The sequence below is a fragment of the Pteropus vampyrus genome, unplaced genomic scaffold (genome assembly GCF_000151845.1).
Source record: "Pteropus vampyrus isolate Shadow unplaced genomic scaffold, Pvam_2.0 Scaffold82, whole genome shotgun sequence".
NCBI lineage: Eukaryota > Metazoa > Chordata > Mammalia > Chiroptera > Pteropodidae > Pteropus > Pteropus vampyrus.
Genome location: NW_011888863.1, coordinates 4366226 through 4389578, shown reverse-complemented (window position 1 = coordinate 4389578; position 23353 = coordinate 4366226). Strand labels below are relative to the sequence as shown.

General features: G+C 35.6%; 1 non-coding gene across 1 annotated transcript; it reads left to right on the top strand.

The window, feature by feature from the left end:
* Nucleotides 1-1543: 1543 nt before the first annotated feature.
* Nucleotides 1544-1650, top strand: LOC111741844. The gene has a single exon (XR_002781105.1). It is a non-coding gene; the product is annotated as a U6 spliceosomal RNA (small nuclear RNA).
* Nucleotides 1651-23353: the final 21703 nt, after the last annotated feature.

The following is a 23353-nucleotide window of genomic DNA, read 5'->3' as shown; positions in this document are numbered from 1 at the left end:
TTATTAACTGCAACTTCCTATTTATCCTTAAAGATCCACCTCGAATAACACTTCTTCCCAGAGTCTTGCCTAATCCTATCTGTCATAATATAGCAGACACCTTTGGTGCTCAGCTGAGTTACCCTCGGATCTCTTTTCCTACTTCTACACAGCACTCTCCCAGCTTCTGTATGGTTTTGCTTCTAGCAGTCCAGGCCTGCAACTGATTCTGTTTAGGGGTCTGCTCTTGGGCTGGCAGAGTCACTTTGCCTTGTACCTGGAGACATCTGGAAGTGCCTAGGAGTTTATGCCTCCCTCCTTTAGTCAATATGATGCAGAGCATGAAAGCCATCAGAGCACGTAGTTCCTGGAGACTTTCTCATTGGTCTGTGCAAGAAACATTTATTGAATATCTATGTACCAACGTTTGATGAATTTACTTATTAACTACATATCCAATAAATCTACCTCATTTCCTTTCTGCAATCACCAGCCTAATTTAACTTTTTCTCATTTCATATCTGCATGATTACAACAAGCTCCTAACTGCTCTTCTTATCCTTCCTGAAGCCCTTCTTCACACAGAAGCCAGGAGCGCTTATCATTTCTCAACTTAAAGTTTTCAAAAGCATAATTATAAAAGACTAAGCTTCTATATAAAAGAAGCCTCAAAATACAGTGGCTTAAAGAATATAAAAGTTTTATTTCTCTTTCATGTAAAAGTTTCAAATTGGCAGGTTGCTTAGATCTACATAGTCATTCTCAGTTCCTTCCATTTTATTTCTCTTCCATCCCTTAGGGCAGGATCCAACAAACTTTTGGATCACATGCCTCTGGTCTCTGCTGCAACTATTCAGCTCTGCCACTTTAATACAAATAGCTATATATGATATGTAAATGAGTGAGTATGGTTGTGTTCCAATATGACTTTATTTATAAAAACAAATTTGGCCCGTGGGTCATAGTTTGCTAACTCCAACTCTAGAGTTCTGTCCTTATCTGCACATTATAGAATTTTGGCCACAGGCTCTAGTGTTTTCAACTCATGAGAAGAGGGGTCTGTGCCTATTTTAATACTCAGACTAGGAAGTTGCACATAGCACTTGGCATTGGCAAGTGATACCATGGCTTTGACAATCACTTAGCAATGTCTAGCTGCAAGTAATACTGGAAATACAGCTTCCTCCTGGATGGTCCCCTGTCTAGCAACAACTGTATTACTGAGGAAGAAAGGGAGAAGAGATCTTACTGGTCAATTAGCATTGTTTGCCACAGATGACTTCTGCTTTTTTAGAAAACAGTCAAAAATCATTGAGGTGAAAAAGACACTGCAGTATGATCCTTGCTTCCTCTTCAGCCCTACCTTGCACTACTCTCTTCCATGCTCTCTTCATTCCAGTCACATTCTTTCATTTCTTCCAATATATCATGTCAATAAACTAAAAATTCTATAAAAGCAGTGATCTTGTCTGTTTTGCCAAATGCTGCATCCCCAGTGCTTAGGGCAGTATCTGACTTTATAAGCCCTAAATAACTACTTGATAAGTGGATAATTAAGAGTCAGGTACTCACTCTGGCAGCACATATACTAAAATTGGAATGATACAGAGAAGATTAGCATGATCCCTGTGCAAGGATGACACGCAAATTTGTGAAGCATTCCATATTAAAAAAAAAGTCAAGTCCTGTGCTTGATATCTAATAAATCAAATACTGTTCCTGTTGCAAATATCAATGGTACTCTTTGGTTCTAAATCTTTCAAATGGTTTCTAATGTTCTATTTTTCGCATTTTTATCCAATCGGTTGCTAGATCAGTCAATTCTATCTCCTAAAATACTCTTACACATTTACTTCTCTCTTTCTCTACTTCTCTATCACCTCTCAACAGTATAAACAAATCATATTTCTGGATGCCAGCTTCCACACACATACACACTATATTGTCCCCTCTGCTAGCAAAACAATCTACTTATAAGTCAAAGTTGATCATGTTGGTTCTTTGTTCACAATATTTTGGTAGATCTCAATTGTCCTCAGCATAAAGGTTAAACTTTTTAATCTGACTTGAGAGATCCTCTTCAGTCCATTGACTCTCATCTTCTCCAGACATACTAAATTGTTTCTATTAACTCAGTAATCCCATAATCTCTTACTTCTGGGCTTTTAAAATGTGCTGTTTCTTCTTGGAACACTTTCTTCATTACCACCCCCAACCCCCAACTCCTTCTTTTCCTGCTAACTCTTACTTATGCTTCAGGTCTCAGCTGAGAGTCTCTCTAAGCAATCTTACCTGACTCTGAAGCACATAAAAGGTCACTATCAAGAAATTAAAAATATAACTTCCAGAATGGAAAAAAAAATATGAAAATATTTTTGAAATTCTAACGTCCAAGGTAATAGCATTGGAAGATGAGACCTTTGGGAAATACTTAAGTCATGAGGGCTTAGTGCCCTTGTATAAGAGACTCCAAAGAATATCTTCACCCCTTCCACATGAGAGGCTACAAAAAAAAGATGACCATAAAGGAAGTGGACTCTCACAAGACACCAAACCTGCTGGCATCGTGATCTTGAGTTTTCCAGCCTCCAGAACGCTGAGAAATAAATATTTGTTGTTTATAAGCCACCCAGTTTATGGTATTTTTGTTATAGCAGCCTTAATGTGCTAAGACAGTATTCAAATAAACATTTCTCCAAAGAAGGTACACAAATGGCCAACAATCACATGAAAAATTGCTCAACATTATTAGTCATTGGGGAAATGCTAATGGAAACCATAATAAAATACCACTTCACACCCACTAGGATGGCTATAATGAAAAATAACAAGTGTTGGCAAAGTTATGGAGAAATTGGAATGCTTATATATTGCTGGCAGAAATGTAAAATGGTTTGGCCACTATGGGAAACAGTTTGGCTGTTCCTCAAACAGTTAAAGACAGAATTGTCATATGAGCCAGAAATTCTACTCCTAGGTATATACCCTAAAGAGCTGAAAACAGGTATTCAGAGGAATGCATGTACACACATGTTCATAAAATCTCTATTCCCAGTAGCCAAATGAGGAAAACAGTCTAAATGTCCATCACTTGATGAACGTGTAAACAATTTGTGGTATATTATTTGGCCATAAAAAAGAAGTGATACGCAATGCAACATGGATGAACTTCAAAAATATTATGCTAAGTGAGAGAAGCCAGACACAAAAGGTGACCAGTTATATGATTCTATTTATGTAAACCCACAGGGACAGAAAGCAGAATGGTGGTTGCCAGAAGCTAGTGGGAGGAAGGAATGGGAAGTAATTGCCTAATAAAATGCAGGGATTCCTTCTGGAGTGATGAAAATGTTTTGGATCAAAAAAAAAAAGGTAGGTGTTACACAATGTTGTGAATGTACTAAATGCCACTGAATTGTTCACTTTAAAATGATTAATTTTATGTGTTATGTGAATTTTATTTAAAAAAAAAAAGTAAAGAGGTAGCATCTTCTAAGGTTCTTCAGTCCGTCATGTGAGAGAGCTACTGCCATGGGTTTTGACATGTTCTCATGTTTTGCCTTTATTTTTCCCTACGATAAGGAAATTTCTGTGCTTTGACTTTATGGTTAAGTGTAATTCAAATGTAAGAAAATCATAATTATCCAAAAGCTGAAGAATTTGGTGAGAAAAATTTGTGCAGAGAAATTAAATTCTAAAAGCTTCAACTATTCAATAAAATATGGGTGTGATAGAATGTCATCTGACACTATGGCATCTTCAAAAGACTGACTCCTCATGCTCCTTCATAACAGTCACCATGTACCATCAAGTGTTTTCTTTTTGCTTTGGCAAGGACAATAAATCTTCATAACATTATACTTTATATACAAACTTCATTTGTTCACTTTCAAAGTTATATAACCTTGTTTTTATAACATGTTTACTTATATAAACTTGTTCAAATTTTTCAAATGATATGTTTTCCTATCTGTGAAAATTGTTCATTTTAGGTTAAGATGGAACAAATAATTTTTTATTAAAAATAGATGGAAATCGTTTCTTCGTTTAACAGTTTTGGACTTAATGGCAGGGTTTTCGGGAATGAATTAGTCATGAAGTAAGGGCTAGATGTACAAGTTTATCTCTCCCACTAGACTTCTTGCCTGACTCAGAGTTGGCACCCAATAAGATTTTTAAAATAAAATTTAAAAGTAGTTAAAATTCGTAAGACCTACGTAACTTAAACGAAGACTGTAAGACTGAAGGCAAAAGAAACTGTATCGTAAGCACTGTAATTTAGTTGGTAAAGTTGTTTCCCATGGGAGTATGAGCTATACGTGTATAAATAGATGGTGCATAATGGGTGACAGTTTTCAAGAACAGTGCAACCAACATTGGCTCACTTTTTATGTCTGCAGGAGGAGAGAGCATTATGCAAGCCTGACAGGAAATAAATGGCACACTCAAACAAGATTGTTGAGTAGAGTCTAATAGGAAGAATTCCTACAGGGGTGAGGTTAGGTCTAAGAAAAAGAATATGAGGAGAAACACTGAGAAGCTAGAAACAGCGGGAGGCCTGTAGCTCAGAAAGGGGAAGGGAATTCCACATAGAGTGGTGGCTACAGCTGAGACCGTAGAAGAGGACTACTGACAGAAGCAATGCCTTCATTAGAGGAATGCGGTCAACCCCTGGCCTGGAAGAGAGTTGGTTGAAAGGATAATACTCCAGACTCCTCCTACCCTCTGACCTCCTGCCAATAGTTCTCATTGGCCAATCGCAAGTGCGAGTCAAAGAGCAAGAAAGAATTCTAGCTGAGGAATTCCAGCTCAGTCAATCTCCTGGGCACAGAGGAAAGTGGAAAAGAATGGAGTGTAGATCTCATGGAGCAAGTGGAGAAAAAAATCAAGCACATCGAGTGACTAAATACAGAAAAATTAGCTGAATATGCAAAAGACCAATTTCATGTTTGTTTGTTTGTTTTTACCACCTAACTCTATTTATCTCTGCATTTGGGTGAATGAAAGCTTTGGACAGAAGTGTTTTTGTGTTGAGTTGTCATAACTTAGAGGATAAAATGCCTAAGTAGTTAACTTATGATTGTGTGATATGGATAATTAAAAGAACCTTCTATCCGCCTCAAGTTTCCACTGACAGATTCTGAGTAACATTATTCATTTTAATCCCATGAGGTTTTAATAAAAAACAAATACTTCTCATGACCTTGACAAACAAAACTCAATTCAAGCCTTTATAAAAAGCTTCAAAATCTATTTGAACTTTTTATTTGCCCTAAAGGTCTGGCTAAACCTTCATTTCTTACCCTCTCCTTCCTTTTTGTCCAGGGTTAGAGTGGGATGGAGGGAATTAAACTCTTTAAATTGATATCTTTTGATAAAGACCAAAGACCTTGATCAGGTTCCTAATATACCCATATTGTCCCACATGTCTAAGCTTGGTCTCAAAAGAGTTGAAGTTTGCTCAGCATTTAAACTGAATCACCACTTGTTTTTAACCAAAGTTGTTTTTGTTTCAGTCAATTGCCCTTTAAGCTCTAAACTCTAAGGAGAGTTTGAATTTCAAAAGTAACAATTGCTCTGTCTGTAATATGTAAGACTTCTGGTTTTCCTCTTCCATTTTGGCCAGGCTTTCTTTTCTCTCCTCACCCTTCTGGGGAAAAATAAGAGCTGAAAATATACCTCTTAATTTTATAAGGTAATACCCATCTCTTGTCACTTGAAATATAGAGTTGCCTAATAAACACTTACTTTCTCATATTTGTATTTATCTATTTGGTTCATATTTTCTAACCAAACAAATAGATGAGGGCAATGGTCACTGTACATTCAAGCAGATGAGTTTATCATTAAACTCTTAAGAAATGCTTTCTCCTAACAACAGAATTTTGCTGCTGCTTGTTCTCATAATTCAAAGAAATTTAAGGCATTTGGTTTTCAAATGTTCACTGACTTTGCATCTTTATTGAATTTGACTATTCAAGAAATAGGTATCAAACTAGCCTATTTGCATGAAGCATATGAGAGTAACTACCAGCCTATATCAGACTGTTCATAGATTTGAAGGAGAAAAATATGAATCAAGTTTATTTAAACTTTTGTGGAAAATATAAATTATTTGACAATATTTATAAGGCAATATGGTAAGTTTGAAATAGATTGAACTCCATTCAAGTGATCTCAACTCCAAATCTCCATTATGCCACTAAATTAGCTGTGGAACCAGAGGTGATCTACTTAACTTCTTAATTTTCTCAGATATAAATAAGATTACGTATATAAAAGTACTTTACGTAGTATACAGGAACATGCTAAAATTGTATCTAGCATACGCCTACCTACTTCTTCCAACTCAAATCTCTAGAAATAGCAGAGAATACATTTTTTCAAAATGAATAAATCTACAACTGCTCTAGAAATCAAGAGTTCAATAAAGGCCAGGAGATTTGGAAGAACTCATCGAAAAATGGAAAGCAGGTAAGATTAGATTGATTAAGCACAGCCTAGAGCTTAAATATGAAAAAAAAAAAATGTTAAAAGAAAAAGATAGGAGGAATTCTAGTAGTTCTACATGCATATTTGGAATTAAGGAAATTAAGGAGCAGGAGTCTGTATGAGGACCATTCAGGGTATCTAGGCTCCTTCTTCTGACTTGTGCCAAGCAGTGGTCAACAGAAATATTTATTTTCTGAATAGAACAGTATGGACTCTTTCAGCAGAGAGACCATGGACAATTGGTCATATCCAATTGGGCATCCTCCACTCCAGAAGGACACTTGGTCGGAAATTTCCAGAACATTTCTTGAATAATCTTGAATATTTATTAAGGAAATTTCCTTCTTTGTCCTCACAATCACAGAAATAAGGTTACACTACAGAAACAGCATTCTTTAGCAGGTAAACAGGGTTAACGAATACAATGAAAAACATAAGACAACAAGAAAAAGTAATCTCGTGAAAGAGAGGTATAAAATTCAACACAGAAGAGTGCTCTTCAATCTTTAATGTACATAAAAATAATCTGAAGAATTTGTTTTTAATTTTGATTCCCAGACTAAACCACAAACAAATTAAAACATAATATCTGGAGTAAGCCTAAAGCATCAGTATTTTTGAAAGGCTTTCAATTGATTCCATTGTACAGCTGAGACTGATTATCATTAGAAGAACAAATACCATTGAATAAATAGTGAATAAAGTCAACATAAGATGATTCTTAAAAAAAGAAAGGAAGGGAGGGAAGGAGGGAGGGAGAGAGAGAGAGAGCACGAGTGGGGGCGGGGGAAGGGAGGAAAGAAGGAAGGAAGGAAGGAAGGAAGGAAGGAAGGAAGGAAGGAAGGAAGGAAGGAAGGAAGGAAGGAAGGAAGGAAGGAAGGAAGGAAGGAAGGAAAGAAAGCAAGAAAGAGAGCCCAGAATGTTATTATGGAGCATAAGGATCTCTGTGGATCCCTCCCCAGCAAAACAACCATAACTGGTGAAAATTATAAAAATTATGATTTAAAGCCTCCAAAAACTGTCCTAAGGGTATACAGCAAATGGAGAAACATTTTTTCAAGAAATTACACTAATTCTCAGTAAGAACAGGGAGAGTCTGTGGCATTTGAGCAACAGCCTGTCCTCTCACCCATCCTCACCTTAGCATCACAGTAGTGTATTCCAGTTGTGTGTAATCAAGAGCATGGGGCTCCCTCTCCACACAGCCTTCAGTCTAGAGCTACAGTCTCTCTCCAGAAGAAGCAGATTGCCAGTATCTCTTATTACTCCTAGCTTTGTGTTACAGAAGCTCTGCATCAGACTTATACAGCTGAGAAGGGCAAAGGTCTATCATTTCCAATATGTGCCTCAGGTTCTTCACCTATAAATGGGGTTAATGACAACTTACCTGACAGGTTTTTGTGAGAATTAGATGAAATAATGTATGTGAAGCAGGTAAGATATTACTTGACTCATAATAAGTCAAGAGACCGTGGAAAGGTGTTCATATCTGTATCCATATCAGCAAATGATACCACATTAGTTTGCTAACAAATGGCAGGCCTAAGCTGCCATAACGAAGTCCCACAAACTGGATGGCTAAACAACAGGAAATTATTGTCTCACAGTTCTGAAGGCTAGAAGTCTAAGATCAAGCTGTTGATGGAATTGGTTCTTTCTGAGGGCTGTAAGGAAGAATGTTCCATACCTTTCTCCTTGCTTACAGATGGTTGTTTCTTCTCTGTCTTAACATTATCTTCCCTCTGTGCCTATTTCTGTGTCCAAATTTCTCCTTTTATAGGATACCAACCTTACTGGAATGGGGCCCACCCTAGTGACCACACTTCAAGTTATCCCTATAAAGACCCTTCCTCCAAATAAGGTCACATTTTGAGATACAGGGGCTTAAGACTTCAATGTTTGAGTTTTGAAGGGACATGGTTCAACCCATAACAAGTATCTTTCATTATTATTCTCTCTAAATGTTTCCATGAAATGGAAGAAATCGTTGTTTTAAGTCAGGTCAAAATGGGCCAATGTGGTAGGAGAAAAGAATATGGAGATCTGAGACTTCTGCATACGAAGAGCAATTTCCTCTCCTAACTCTTTCATCATCTTCCCTCTGTCCACAAGATACTTTGCTTGGGACACCACAAAACCAAGGAAGGCCACTGTAGATGAGTGTCCCCGTTTAGTGTAGATCTCGGGGCATTTCTCTTGAGTCATCTTGGTAAAGGCTGGCCCTAATTCTATTTGTATATGGCTCAACCTCAAACACCAGCTATAGATGAGTAGTTTAATTTACACTACTGAGTGGCATTTGTGGTCATCCTTCCCTGGGGAAACCTGAAACTTCAGTTTGAGTGTGTCTTTGCCTAAAAGGTTTCCTTAGCAAGTGTGAATGAGTTCTTTTGGAATAGAAAGTTTATTTTAAAAATCTAAGCAACATTAATATATAAAAAGGACTAAAGATATATGTCATACCATTTGCTTAAGAATTTGTCTATTGTGGCAACTTTTTAGCCACAAAATCGTAGAGCAATAAAATATTTTTCTTTGGACAAAGTACTTGTCTACTGTGAGAAGAAAATGGCAAGCCCTGGTGATGTTAGTGACCTCTATCCTTCTCCATAAATGATGAAAATCCATGAAAATCCATGGCAAAAACTGAAAATTTATGCAATGAATGAATTCAGACAGACTTAAATTTCAGATCTGCGCTGGTGGCCAACATATAAGCTGTTTTGAAGGGGAAGCAATTTTTTTCCTTCCTTTTTTTCATGAGAATACTGACCATTGGATTATTTGCCTTGTGTTATTTTTAATTCCTGAACAAGCTTATATAGAATATCTTTAAACAAATATACATTTGTCTTCAAAGAAAGAAGTACTCACTTGACTGGATTTAAAAAAGTAAGGGATTGCTTAGCTTTCAATTCCTCCTGGTTGTTAGTAAAGATTATGAAGATTTTTTTTTTATCCTATTTTAACTTCTTTGGTAGAATAACGAAATGTATGGAGACCTCTCCTAAACTTGGACCTCTCAATGTGAGTGTTCCTGGAGTCTGGTTTGCTGCACAGGTATCAAACAACAAAATTAATTTCCCAATAAGTGTACCTCTTACGTGTCATACAGATAGAGGGAGAGAATGACGGGAAAAAATATAGACTTGTCATATTGGTTCAGGTTCAAAGCTAAAACCATAATTCATTAGCTCTACCCTTGGGCAGATTGCTTAACTTGCCTGAGAGTGTTTCCTCATTTCCTAAATGGTGTTTGGGGCAATAGAAACAACTGTGAATCTCCAAGAGCGAATGCTACAGTGAGAAATGAGAGAAAAGGTTATTCCTTAGGAGAGACAGCTAGAGAGTAGGTAAGTTGAGTACTCTGCTGCTCAGAGGAATATTTTGTGCAAAGGCCAATTGGGTGGGTCTTAGAACAAGGAAGAAGGAAACACCCATTTACTAGGATTGCTATGTCCTGGAGAGCAAGACAGGCCCACTCTCATAACAGATCCCACTTGATTCCTATATTAACCCTATGACAAGATATCATCATCCTCATTGCACAGAGGCTAAGTGAAGTTAGGTAAATTATCCAAAGCCATAGAACTTGTAAGACGTGGAGCCAGGAATTAAGACAGTGTCTGTCTGACTTCAAAACCTATGGTTTTCTGTAATCCTAAACTGCCTTAAATAATAATATCAATAATCATAATAACAGTCCTGTTCCTGCAGAGTCCAAAGGGAATCTAAACCTCTATCCCTAGGTCAATCTTCCTTAGCTCAGGCACTGCCACCTTCCCCAGCATCTGCCCTGCTGCATGTCTTGTGACTGCCTGTTGCTGGATGCTCCTAACACAGTGCTTCTCCATCTTCCCAGCTAGACCCTTTACTTCCCCAGTCTCCTATCTGGAGTCATGAGTCTCTGTTTTTGTATTCACAACCTCATCATTACTATTTGCCTTCTCATGCTGCCAACAGGGTCCTGATTCTGACAAGTTATCCCTGAAAAAGTAAGAGAATGAGGAAAAACTTTGATCCAGAGAAAGCACTCTTCATCCTGTTCACTACATCCTCCTTGAGACCTCAGTTCCTTCAGGAGATCTTACATGAGCACCTAGGCCAGGTTAGGGACTTCCTTACAAGTTCCCCTAATTCTCCCTGCTTATATCTATCAGAAAATGTAGCAAACTCTGTTAGATCCCGCTACTTAATGTGTCTGCCTCCCCGACCTGAGTCAGAGTTCTTGAAGGAAAGTATTTCACACATCACCAGCTTCCCAACACTTTATAAGGCACCTCATACATAGTAAGTGATCAACTAATAATTGTTAAATAAAAGTAGATATCAAACAGTATTGAATAAACCAGTGGAGGGTTATACAATTAAGCTTGAGACACATTATAATTACATATTATGATTTATTCCCACAGATCCTTGATGTGGTAACAAGTTATTTTAAAATGGCTTTTAGTGATTATATTTTAAATAGTTTAAAGATAATAATCTAAATGTGAAGAGCATTTTGTAAATGGCAATGCAAGTTAGAAAGCTTAGTTCAAATATTTCATACAAAATTTATGGTATTATGGCTTTTTTTGCCATGAAGCAAACAAAAGTTGTTTTAATTACAATAGTGTTCTTAGTTGAAATGTCCAATTTGTTGTCATCTTATTTCCTTCCCACTTTCTATCATCTTAAAGCTTTTTATCACTGCCTATCTCAGATATTCTCTAAGTAATAGATGCAACATTATCCAAAGTTTATTCAAACTTATCTGAACCTTTTGGGGCTAGAAATTAGGTGGGAACTGTTTTCTTCATGAGATTTCTAGTGCTTTTTGGCTTTGAAAGGCTGGAAATGCAACAAGAATAGCTTTTCTTGCGGTATTTTGGTTTCTATTCCCAACCAAAATCAGGAAGTGCAGAGATGCACAAAAATTAAAATAAAGGGGAAAAAGTTAACTCAACTTTTTGAACCTCAAACAAAATTCAGGTTCAGTTTCAGTTTAAGGCAAGGGTTCAACAAAGATCTTGTTTTATCCAAACCACTTGGTCCTTCCATTAAATTAACTGGTGGGCTCACGTGGAATTTTTTTTTCCTAGTGTAAAGATAAAGGGAATTGCTGTTACGTAGAATCACTATGCCAACAGGATGTTCTATGTATTATTGTTTTGATGATAGAATTTCACAGGACAGTGACTGCAGTGAAAGCAGAGAGCCTTGCAAATGCAAATTTTAGTTCTCAGAACTCATCTTCCCCCCACGCCCCACCCCTCCATCTATGTATTTTGTAGACTGTGACTCCAAGAAGATGAGCTTTGTCCAGCCTGAGTTTGTCACTTCTTTTTGGGGGAATATCAAGATTAAAAAAAAAAAAAAAGGTTACTCTGTTACAACTCCTGTTATAATGAAAAGTTGGCTTCTGCATTGATCTAATTGGTTAGTGAGTCAATCAGGAAGACTCTGAGAATTCTTACCTAGATGGTCAAGGGAGGGCAAATGAGATTTCAAAAGCAACTGATCAAACCAAAGATAGTGAATGCTCAATTTCTTAAAATTAGATTTTATTTTTGAGACTCTGAAGTTTTACTGAGCCCCAGATTCTATCCATATACAGCCAAGAAAGTAAGAATTTATGAATGGTAGAAAAACTGAGCTTGCTATAAACTGAGTGGATAAAAACAAGATTTAAATACTCAGAGATAATTGGTATCCTGAGAAGAGTATTCAGGTTAGATTTATTAGCTGTTCTATTACTGGAGAACTTGACTACAGGAACTTATTTGCCTGATAGTGCCAAAGGAAATAAGTGGAAATATTTTTCTCTTAGAACTGTGTCTACATGAAAAAGAAGTTATCCAAAAACAAGCCAACTCAGTCAATTCATTTAAGAAACGTCCATCAAACCAGTTGCTTGGCATTGAAATACTCACTTTTCAACTAGTTGCACTGGTGTCACTTGGACACTACCACAATCAAATGTCTACACAGAACAGAGTTTTAATTTAAAAAATTGAAATTTGAATCTTAGTTTAATACTCCCGCAAAAGGATGCTAATTAGAACAATTGCCTCGGTTATCTCACAAACCTTCATAGCCTCTCAATACAAATGCCTACCAACCTTATTTTGTTTTTACATTTTTGATATTTTGACCTTGGTCATAGTCCCAAAACACTTAAGCGGTAGACGTTTAACATATGTTTTGGTATTAGTACCTTGTCTTTTATGGCTTTGAGTAAGGGATCTCTATATATGTTATTTTGTACAACATGCTAATAAACTGATGGAAATATTATATTTTTTAGGCCAAGATACAAAGATGTTTGACTGGATAGATATAAAGTTTGCTTTGTCAAATATCACCAACATTTTCAGTATATTTGAAGGTCAATTTTTTAGCGGTTTTGAGAAATTTCTTGATTTATGTTCAGAACACTCTTTGAAGTGCTATAAAAATGTATAGTGGATTATTAGCATCTATCTTCTCTTATTTGAATATATTCTAATAATCTACCAAATTAAGTTGAAGAAAACCCCACAGAAGTGCCAGTTTGCAAAATAAGAAGTGATATACTCTTTTAGGGGAAAAAATATTGGTTTTGGTAGACAAGAAGAATCAGCCAGTTGTCTGGAGTTATCACTCAAAGATAAAAGTCTATAGTTTGTGTTGGGGTAGTCTGAAAAATATATCGTATCTTTGTACCAGATCTAATTAAGAAGCAAGTGGGTAAGCAGAAGTTTCCAAGAATATCTGAGCAGTGGACAAGTTGGGTGCATACTCTTCATTTCTCAATAACCCCAGGTCTATTATATGCAGCTATGGCTTTGAACTCACTTTAAACTTCTCTGACACTGTGTAGAAATGGAAAATAGATCTTTTGTAGAACTGCCTTGAGTGCCAGGCTAAAAAGATGCCAGACTTTTCAAGGAAAGTGGATTTCCCTTGTGTGTTCTGGCTTATAAAGCCTGTCTTTTTCATTTTAGGAATAAAAGAGTCATACCTTCTAAACAGCAGAATAAGCCAAACTCAACAAAGTCTTGTTTTTCTGTGAATGATCTCGACCAGTCCCTTGAGAAAAGGAGTTGGGTGGGGATTATAAATGTTTAAAGAAGGAACAAAAAGATTGGCTCATATGATTGAAGTAAGCATTTCATCTGTCCACTATCTGACTCTATTGTTAAAAAAAAAAAATCAATTCAGGATACAAAGTGCTGGTGGGAGTAACAGAGTCTTAGATGTCTTTTCACTTAGAATTGAACGTAGATAGAAAACAACCAAGGGAATTTCCCCACCCATGTATCTCAAAACTAACCAGAGACAACCCCTTAGCAGTGAAGAACATTTGAGTATCTAAAGAATCAACTTCTTTGGGGATCCTGAAAACAATAGTGCCCAGTTATATTGATGACTTTGTGATATTGATATCTTCCTACTTAGAATAAGGCACATCTAAAGTCCCTATCCACAAAGTCATTGGCACAGCATCAACTTTTTATGCTTCACCTTGTAACTACCCTAAGTCATCTTGTTATTACATACACATATTTTTGTATATGTATTTGTTCTCAGAATTGATCAATAGAAGTTTTTAAATAATTACCTGCCTTTATCAAGAAGATGGCAAAATGTAAAAAATTAATAAAGACAGAAATTTGAGAATTATGTAAAACCAAATAAAACATCACACCTTGAAATAAAGACTTTTAATATTTAATTTATCTTCTGCCATATGAAATCAATATGTCCTAATTTTTAAAACATTGAAATGGAAATAATCAAATGATAATCTTTTTTTGTTGTTGTCGATGTTAATAACTGTGCCCCACAGCTATTCAGTGGCATTTAGAAGAATACAGAGAAGGAAATATTTTCTAAGAAGACTGTGTTGAAAGGTTGTAATGGAGTTTAATATAGTTTTGGAAGCTCAATTCCACTTATTTCGTCTCGTGTGTGTTATGTGCATAAGATCAGGTTACTAAAAAAGAAAAAAATACACTGCTCTTTTCATTGCTGAGACAGAATGAATGACAGCTAAAATAGCAGGTGGGGATAAAGGGAGGGAATGAGTTCAATTGGTGGAGTCAAGAGAGATAACTTAAGACATTCTGGGATAATGATATAACAAATGGTTGATTTGCAGAGGCAGCCCTTCTCTCCTTTGGGAAGAATAATTTCCAAAGAATTCAGTAAATCCATATCCCACTGATGATTTCTCCCCTGAAGGCCCTTGTATCTTGTACAGGCCACTCTTTCAGAACTTATCACACTGTATTACCTATTTTGGGGCTACCTGTCTCATCATCACAATTGTGAGCATCTCAAAACCTCATCAACTAAATATTTGTGTTCACCTCATTGCTTTTCACTGTGCATAAATCCATTAAATCATAAAACATTTTTTAAAGGGTTATTAAGTTTTTACGGTAATGTGGCTTTAAGAGTGGCAACAGAGCTACTTCTCAGGTAGCAGGTTCCTTGAAGACAAAGACTTTGTTATATATTTCTCTTTGATAGACCAGTGTCTATCTTTACAGAATACATACTGAAAACATATTTGGTGAATAGAACTTAATCTCATTTTAATATTTAATAGTTGTAGAACAGCTGTTCTCAAAGTGTAGTCTGACTTCTCTGAGGGTTCTAAGAGTCTACGAAGGTTAAAAACTATTTTTATGATAATGCTAAGACATAATTTACCTTTTCATTGGGTTGACATTTGCAAACAAAATGACTTGTTGCAAAGGCAGTGATAGATAACACTGCTCGAGCCTCAGCACGAATTAAGGCAATGACACCAAAATGTACCAGTAGTTATGTTATTCACCTTCACACATTTAAAAAAGAAAAAGTCAGTTTTATTGAAGAATGTCACTGATGAAGAAGTAAACATTTTTAATTTTATTAAATCTCAACTCCTCAGACTGTGATATTTGATGAAATGAGATGTATTCATAAAGACATGTATGCTGCATATTAAAGTAGAAACATGTTCCTTCTGTGATTTTTTGGGGGAGAGGGTTGGTATTATGAACTGAACCAGTAGCTTCTTTTCACACAATTTTTACCTAAAAGACCAGTTTATAGACTAAGTATGATTATTTAGATTTTGAGATTTGGTCGACAATCTCTCAAAAATGATAAACGAGTGAGTCTGTCACAAGGAAAACAACAGATACTCCTATTGCCAATGAACTTTTTTCTACCACTGGTAGCCTAACAGCTTTTCTATGCTTGAAAACTTTTCTGATGAAACAAGTGAAGTTATTAAAAATGTTATTTTTTTATGTTATATAATTAAATGTCAAGCTCTTAAGATCTGTATAACTCAATAAACCAATCTCTGCAAATGACAATGAAATGATACAAAATCATGAATGTATAAAAAATCATTCATTGGCCAATTGAGTTTAATACAATAGAGTATGAAAAGTTCATTGATATGGTTCCAGATTTTATATTTAAGAAACTGCCATTTGTTGAGTTTTGGTATAGTATCCATATTTATTTGAATATCTACAATTATTTGAAAAGCTTGTAAAATACTCCTCATAACTTTTCCAACTTCACATACTCCAACCAAACAATACATCGCAATAGATTGAATGCAAAAGGAAATATAAATATTCATCTGTCTTCTATTAAGCCAGAAATTAAAGAGTTTTGCCACATGTAAAAGAATGCAAATTTTCTAACTTTTTTCTTTTAAAAAATTATTTTTCATTAAAAATATGTTACTTATGATGATATATAATGGGTTTCTTATGTTCTTTTAAATAAAATAAGTGAATATTTAAATTTTTTTTAGTTTTAGTTTTCAAGGTTAAATATTGATATCACCTACACAAAACAAAAGCACAGGAGAATTCTTAGTAATTTTTAAGAGTGTAAAAGAGTCCTGTAACCAAAAATTTTGAAAACTGACATTGTAAAGCAATGAGGGGACAGTTTTGATACCTAAGAGAACCAGAAAATTGAGAATTATTTGTCTAAAACTTATTGGTGAAAAATAATAAAGACCTTGAGAAGTTGAAAAGTTATAATAAGAATGTAATTACAACATGCCAAATTCTGATTAGCACATAATTTTGAACTTGAGATCTTAAAACAAATGTTTTAAAACATTTAATGCACATGATACGAGAAACCTATCTTTAAACAAAAGCGATGAGGTATCTCGTAAATGTTCAAGAATTTTTCTTAATCTTTTGCTCTCAAAAAATGAGTTTAGAGATTACGTTCCTCTTTTTTTTTAACATTTCATAGATTTTACAAATAAGCTTTTTGCTTTCAACCCTCATTTGCAAATTAAAAAGGCTTAAGCTCTTGACTTTCAAAACACCAGTCTTCCTATTATAAATACTGGTATTCTTTGCACATCCTCATTTCTCCTCATTACTTTGTTTATTCCAAAACTATTTATTGAACAACTAATCTCAACCGAGCAACATGCAAAAAGTTAGTAAAGGCAAAACCACAGGGTTTGGTCGACAATCTCTCAAAAATGATAAATGAGTGAGTCTGTCACAAAAGAATCATATAATGGTTGTCAAAGAATATACATAAAGATTGGTAAGAGATGGTCTTTATGCTTGAAAGTTTTTCTGGGCAGAATATGAATATCTGTTCATTTTATTATTGTATTCAAATTTCCCAAAATGATCACCTCACACTTAGAAAGTTCAACATGTTGTGAAGGAAAGCATCACAGAGGGAGTGAATTCATTAAGAAACACAAGGTTCCATGTCACTGACATGCTGCTACAACTCTCCTCTGCTGTACCTATACTTGGTCACCTCTACTGGCTCTCTACCCACGTAGAAGGTATTGAAGTGTCTACCATGATTGTGAAGAGGAAATACATGGATCTCATTTTCGTATCTTAAATTTGTTCTTACTTTAAATCAATATGGAATTTTAATGATTTTAGTTAAAATGCAGACTTAGTTGTTGACAATGCTCAAGCATACCTGGGGAATGCTTTCTGAAAGCCCAAATACTGCATAAATCATAGTAAATTTCAGTCACACTCTGTCTCATATGGCACCAATAACAAATACTGTTGGAAAGTATTTTCAGAGATATCAGATTCTCTTAAGAACTCCAAGTTTAATCACCAAGCAATCTGGAAGGTCTAGAAATATTTATAAATATTCACTTATGACATTATAATTTTAGCTAATTTTGGAATGATTACACAAGGCCTTTTGTTTTCGTACCTGAAAAATGAAAGTGCTAACTACTGTACATATTGTTGGGCAATGGAATGTGTTGTGTAGAGTTGTATAGAAATATTCTCTATAGCAGGATCCTGTGCTTAATCTTCCTGATGCTCCTTTCCCATTTTCTACTCCCTGATTGCTCAACCCCATTAAACCCATGGGGAAGCCTTCTGCCTAACTTCAGCACCACTGTCTGCTACTATTACCAACAGGAATATTATTATTCACCATAACACAGAAGTAGCAGTTGCATCACAGAGCAGACACAGGAAAAGGCAAGACTCAACCAACTGTGAGCAATAGGCGACTATGACTCCCAGGAATCACCTACATTGAGTCAATTGGTAACACATAGAGAAGTCAATGGGATTCTTCTTGGATCCTTGGCTGAAATATGATTAAGTCAGTATCTTCTAGTCTCTCTGAAGATAGCTTGGTTAATGGCATTTTAGGAAAAGTGGAATGGAAATGGAAGCCTGGTTCTGCCCTGGGGCACAGGTAAGACAGTCATCTTCTTTAGGGAACATGGCACAGCTGTGAAAGACACTTAGGATGGGAATTTAGACAGAGATAGAATCAAATCCTAGCTGCATGAGCTTGGGAAATACATTTAACCTCTCTAAATTTCAGTGTCCTCATCTTTAAAATGGGAATTCAAATATCTTCTTCAGCAAGTTGCTGTGAGGATTAAACAAGTGAATGGGCAGTAATCCTTTCTGATGAGATTAGTTCCTTTCTCCTCCTTTGAGGTGTTTTTGTCAGCTCTGTCAAAACACTCTACTAGCATGTTATATAACCTGACATCTTCTGCCATGCCTGACAGATTGCCTTGCAATTGTAAGAATATAATAAAATTTTAATAATTATTTAAATAGTTAATGCCACAGATATTTCTGTGTTTTTAATATAAAAAATCATCCCTCTCCATTTCAATTTAATTAAGCAAGTATTTATAGAAGCAGGGGTAAGGTTCAGAGCTTGAGTTCAATGAGAAAAACACTCAATGAGAAAAAGTCTTGTACTTTAGAAACATACAAGAGTAGAATGATGCTCAGCATGTACACAAACTGTGGTTACGTGTTATGGGACAAGAAAGTGCCTCAAGAGACGTACCCATGGTGATAGAGGAGTTCATGGCAAAGCAGATGCCCTAGACTTTATCTTCATGAAATTTTTCAACCACGAATATCTTTGAAGAGTAACCATCTGCTGCGAACACACACATAGTGTGAGGACTCTTGGTGACTTTATAAAGATCTTATAAAACACTTCATTCAAAGTGAATCTCTGCAGTTAGTAAATAGAGCAGAATCCCCCCATCTCCCTCCTCATTGCTAACATGCAGCACATGTGTGGCAAGCCTGAGTTTGAATGTTGATACGCATTAACACAATGCTGTAGACCTTTATCCTTTCCTGAAGTCAAAATAGTTTGTCTTCCCTTAAATTTAGGAAAAAAAAAAAAAAAAGTTGGTAAATCTATATTGCTCCATAAACAGTACAGCACAAAGTCTGTTGCAATTCTGTGCAATTTTCTGTAATCATGTATACTTAAGTGAAATTTACATTATCATCATGAGCTGCGGCTATGGAAATGATTCTTTTAGCCTACAGCTATTAGAACCACCCTGGTGCCAGGACCAAGTTGTCAGCACCAGGGGAAGCAATTTCATCAGGTTTCTTTTTACATGGACACACGGCTCCTATTAGTGCTTATGCCTCCTATTTTGTTTTTTTTCCCCCGACTCATGCAGTTTGCCTCTTTGGGTGGAAATGAAAACAATTTCAAGAATGAAAAGTTTCAGCTTGTAGCTAAAAATATCTCCAATCATCAGCAGGGGAGGCAGTTCCTCAGCCACTTGTAACAAAGATGACCTCTTTGCCAGGCTTGGCCTACAGCAGGAGGTGTCTATTCATGAGCTCCTTTTACATGGGCTCAAAAATAAACAGCCAGTTCCTCTGGCTGGCCTCCCTCCTTGAATGGAGGCAGGGAACATTCTGTACAAGGAAATCTTTTCCCATCAGGCTAGGGGCCAATCCTAACCAAGTCAAACGAAGCATCTGTTGAACGTTAAACATGAACAGCTTTAATTACAGGTGCCCAAGTGTACCAATTTAGTGTCTTTCAAACCTGAGGACTCAACACATTTAGGGTTTTTATATTACAAAGATGAAGCACTATATCATCTTATTTTCTAAAAAATAAAATTGAAGACTTTTTTTTCCACAGAAGCCTCTACCTTGAATATATATCTCTCTGAAGGTTACAGGATTACATTACCATATTATAAGACACCAAGTAAGCAAGGACTTGGAAAATGAATGCCAAGTCCAGGAAAAGTCATACTTAAAATTTCCTCCTATCTGTAAGGCAGATGATGAAACTTACACAGCTGAACCATTGCTCTGAAAAATTGAAACCACATGGTCTCTTTAACCCAGGTACCATTAGTGTATCAGAAGGAAACATGCCAAAATTGCTTTTACAAATAGAGAAATTGAGGCAAAACACCATAAGGAACTAATAGAAAGTTAGAATTATGACCCAGGGATCTCTCCTCTTAATGTCTTCAAGGTGATAACTTAATTAACTTCCCAGAGTACAGGTATGGAGTGCACAAAATTTCAAACTGTGTATTCAGATGTACAAAGTTTACCTTTATTTATTTATTTTTTTTACAAGGGAATAAGATATCTACTTTGATTCTCCATTGTGCCTTGTGTTAGGAAATATAACTTGATCAATTCCAGGTAAATCAAGTAATATAAGGTTTATCATTGGTAAATTCAAAATTTACCCTATGACTCCTCTCCAGGTGCGGTGGGGTATTCTAGGCTGTGCTGATGGAGTTCAGGTGGGGCAAGAGGAGGCCTCCATCATCTTCTGATATGCACCTTATTAAATCTAGTTTCTCGCTATTGCTCTTCCTCCATTTATTCATCTATTAAAATGTCTGAATTCCAATCTGCTGAGAGTGCTCCCTTCTGACCACAAGACCCTCCAGGTCTTCCAGTTCTCAGTATAACATCTGATCATTTACCATGGTAAAATATTTGGCTACAGCAAGCACGTCTTTGGGGAAGTCTCAGGGACTCCTTTAGACATGCCATACAGCTGTTTCACTTCTCTCCCATGCCATGATGGAACAGGGAACTTGGGAGCTTGCCCACCCTCCACCCCTGAAGGTTACTTTGGGCACAGGGGGCGCATAACAGGATGAAAGTCTAGCTCAGAGGTGTGTATAAGGAGCTTATTATCTTTCTTCCTGTCCAGCTCTTCTTCTCTTCACCAAAACTTAAGGATCTTGATCTAATCTGAGGAGCTGGAAAAAGAGATGAGAAGAACTAGTTCTGCTCAAACACATATTCTCAGATATTTTAATTAATATATCATAACATTGCCCTACCACAGTAAAATAGGTTTAAGGTCATTAAATAATAACCAAATACTTACTATTCACCCTTTCCTCAAATAACCAGTGCCATTAAACTCTGTAGCTGTCCTTAACCTCTTTGGCACTGGGGAACCTTGCTCCTATGACTAATGCCTGCTGATCTGAGACGGAGCTGAGGCAGTGATGATAGCACTGGGGAGTCGCTGCAAATATAGATGAAGCTTCACTTGCTCACCTGCCCACTCTCCTCCTGTTGTGCAGTCCTATTCCTAACAGGCCACAGACTGGTACTGGTACTGGTACTGGTCCATGGCCTGGGGTTTGGGGGCCTCTGCTCTACAGAAACTTGAACCTCAGCAAACTAATTAGGAATTTTTAGTCTATTCGCTACTTATCAAAATCTTGCTCCTCCCATGTCATCCACAAAGCACTTATCAGCTATTCTAGCTCTATTATGCTCTCTTATGAAGCACTTCAGGAATATAACTTCACAATAAAAAGAAATGAACTACTAACATATTTAACAATGTGGATGAATCCCAAATGCATTGTGCTAAGTCAAAGAAGCCAGACACAAAATGTTATAGAGTCTATAATTCCACTTATATGACATTATGGAAAAGATGAAACCCAAGGAACAGAATTCAGACTGGTCTTGCCAAGGACTGGGAATAGAGGGAGAGATTCACTACAAAAAGACACAAGGAAATCTGAGATAGGGTGAAGTGATGGAGCTGCTCTATATCTTGATTGTGGTGGATATATGAAGGTATTTGTCAAAGCTAGCACAAAAAATGGTAATTTTACTGTCTATAACAAAAATAGTTGCGATGTATTATGAGTTTGTAGCATATGTAAAAGTAAAAAATGTGAAACTATAGCACAAAAGATGGAAAGGAGAAATTGAAAACATACTGTTATAAGGTTCTTACACTACATATGAAGCAATATAATATTTAAATTTGGTTTTTAAAGACATATTGTAAACATTTAGGAAATTACTTTAAAAATTTTAAGGATGTGTAAGTCCACTATGAAGAAAAAATAAAATAATATAATCAACTACTCCAAGAGCAAGAAGAAAAATTAGTGTACATAGGTCTCTAGGGTTCTTTGTTCTGATATTGGTCATTTATATCTTCTCTCATTTTTCTTGATTAGTCTGGCCATAGGTTTATTATTTCTTTTAAATAACCAGCTATTATTTATTGACTTTCTCTATTGTTTATTGACTTTCTCTATTGTTTCTCCTGTTTTCAATTTTATTAATTTCTGCTCTTATCTTTATTTCATCCCTTATATTGAATTTAATTTGCTCTACATTTTCTATCTCATAAGATGAAGACCACTTATTGGAGACCTTTCTATTTTTGATAACGCAAGCATTTAATCTATATAGTTCTCACTAAGCACTGCTTTAGCTGTATCTCATAAAATTGGATTGGGAATTTTCTATATATCTTTGTATTATTGATTTATAGTTTACTTCCACTGCGATCTATATGATTTCAATCATCTTAATAAATTCATTAATTTAGCCATTTGAGCTCTCTTTGGATTAGTTTTTACATGAGATATCTTTTCTTTTCCCCAGTTTAATCTATCTGTGCCTTTCTATTTGGAAGTATGTTTCTTATAGACAGCATCTTATTTAAGTCTTTTTGTTTATTCAATCTGACAACCTCTGCAATTTTTTTTTAAATTGTGGTATAATTGACATTATAACATTATATAAGTTTCAGGTGTACAACATAATAATTTACTATTTGTAACACTTAATTGGACTGTTTAAATTGTTTATATTTTATCTAATTATTAATAATGTTAGGTTTAAATCCATAGTCTAGCTATTCGTTTCCTCTGCCCCATCTGCTCTTTGTTTTTTTTGTAACTCCTTGCTTTTTTTTTCATTAAATTAAATTGTTTTAAGATTTTATTTTATCTTCCCTATTGGTTTATTAGCTATATATTTTTATTTGTTTTTTCAGTTTTAGTGGTTGCAATTAGATTTAAAATATGCATCTTTAATTTATCAGAATCTAATTTTAAATAATATTGTACCACTTCACAGAAAGTATAAGAATCTTGCAATACTATACCTTCATTTCCTCCTCCTGGCCTTTGTACTATTGTTGTCATATCTTTTACTTTTATATATGCCACTAATTCCACAATACAATCTTACTTTTGCTTTAAACACTAAAATATCCTTTAAAATAATTTAAAATGAGAAAAAATGTTATTTTTACCCATATATTTATCATTTCTGGCACTACTCAT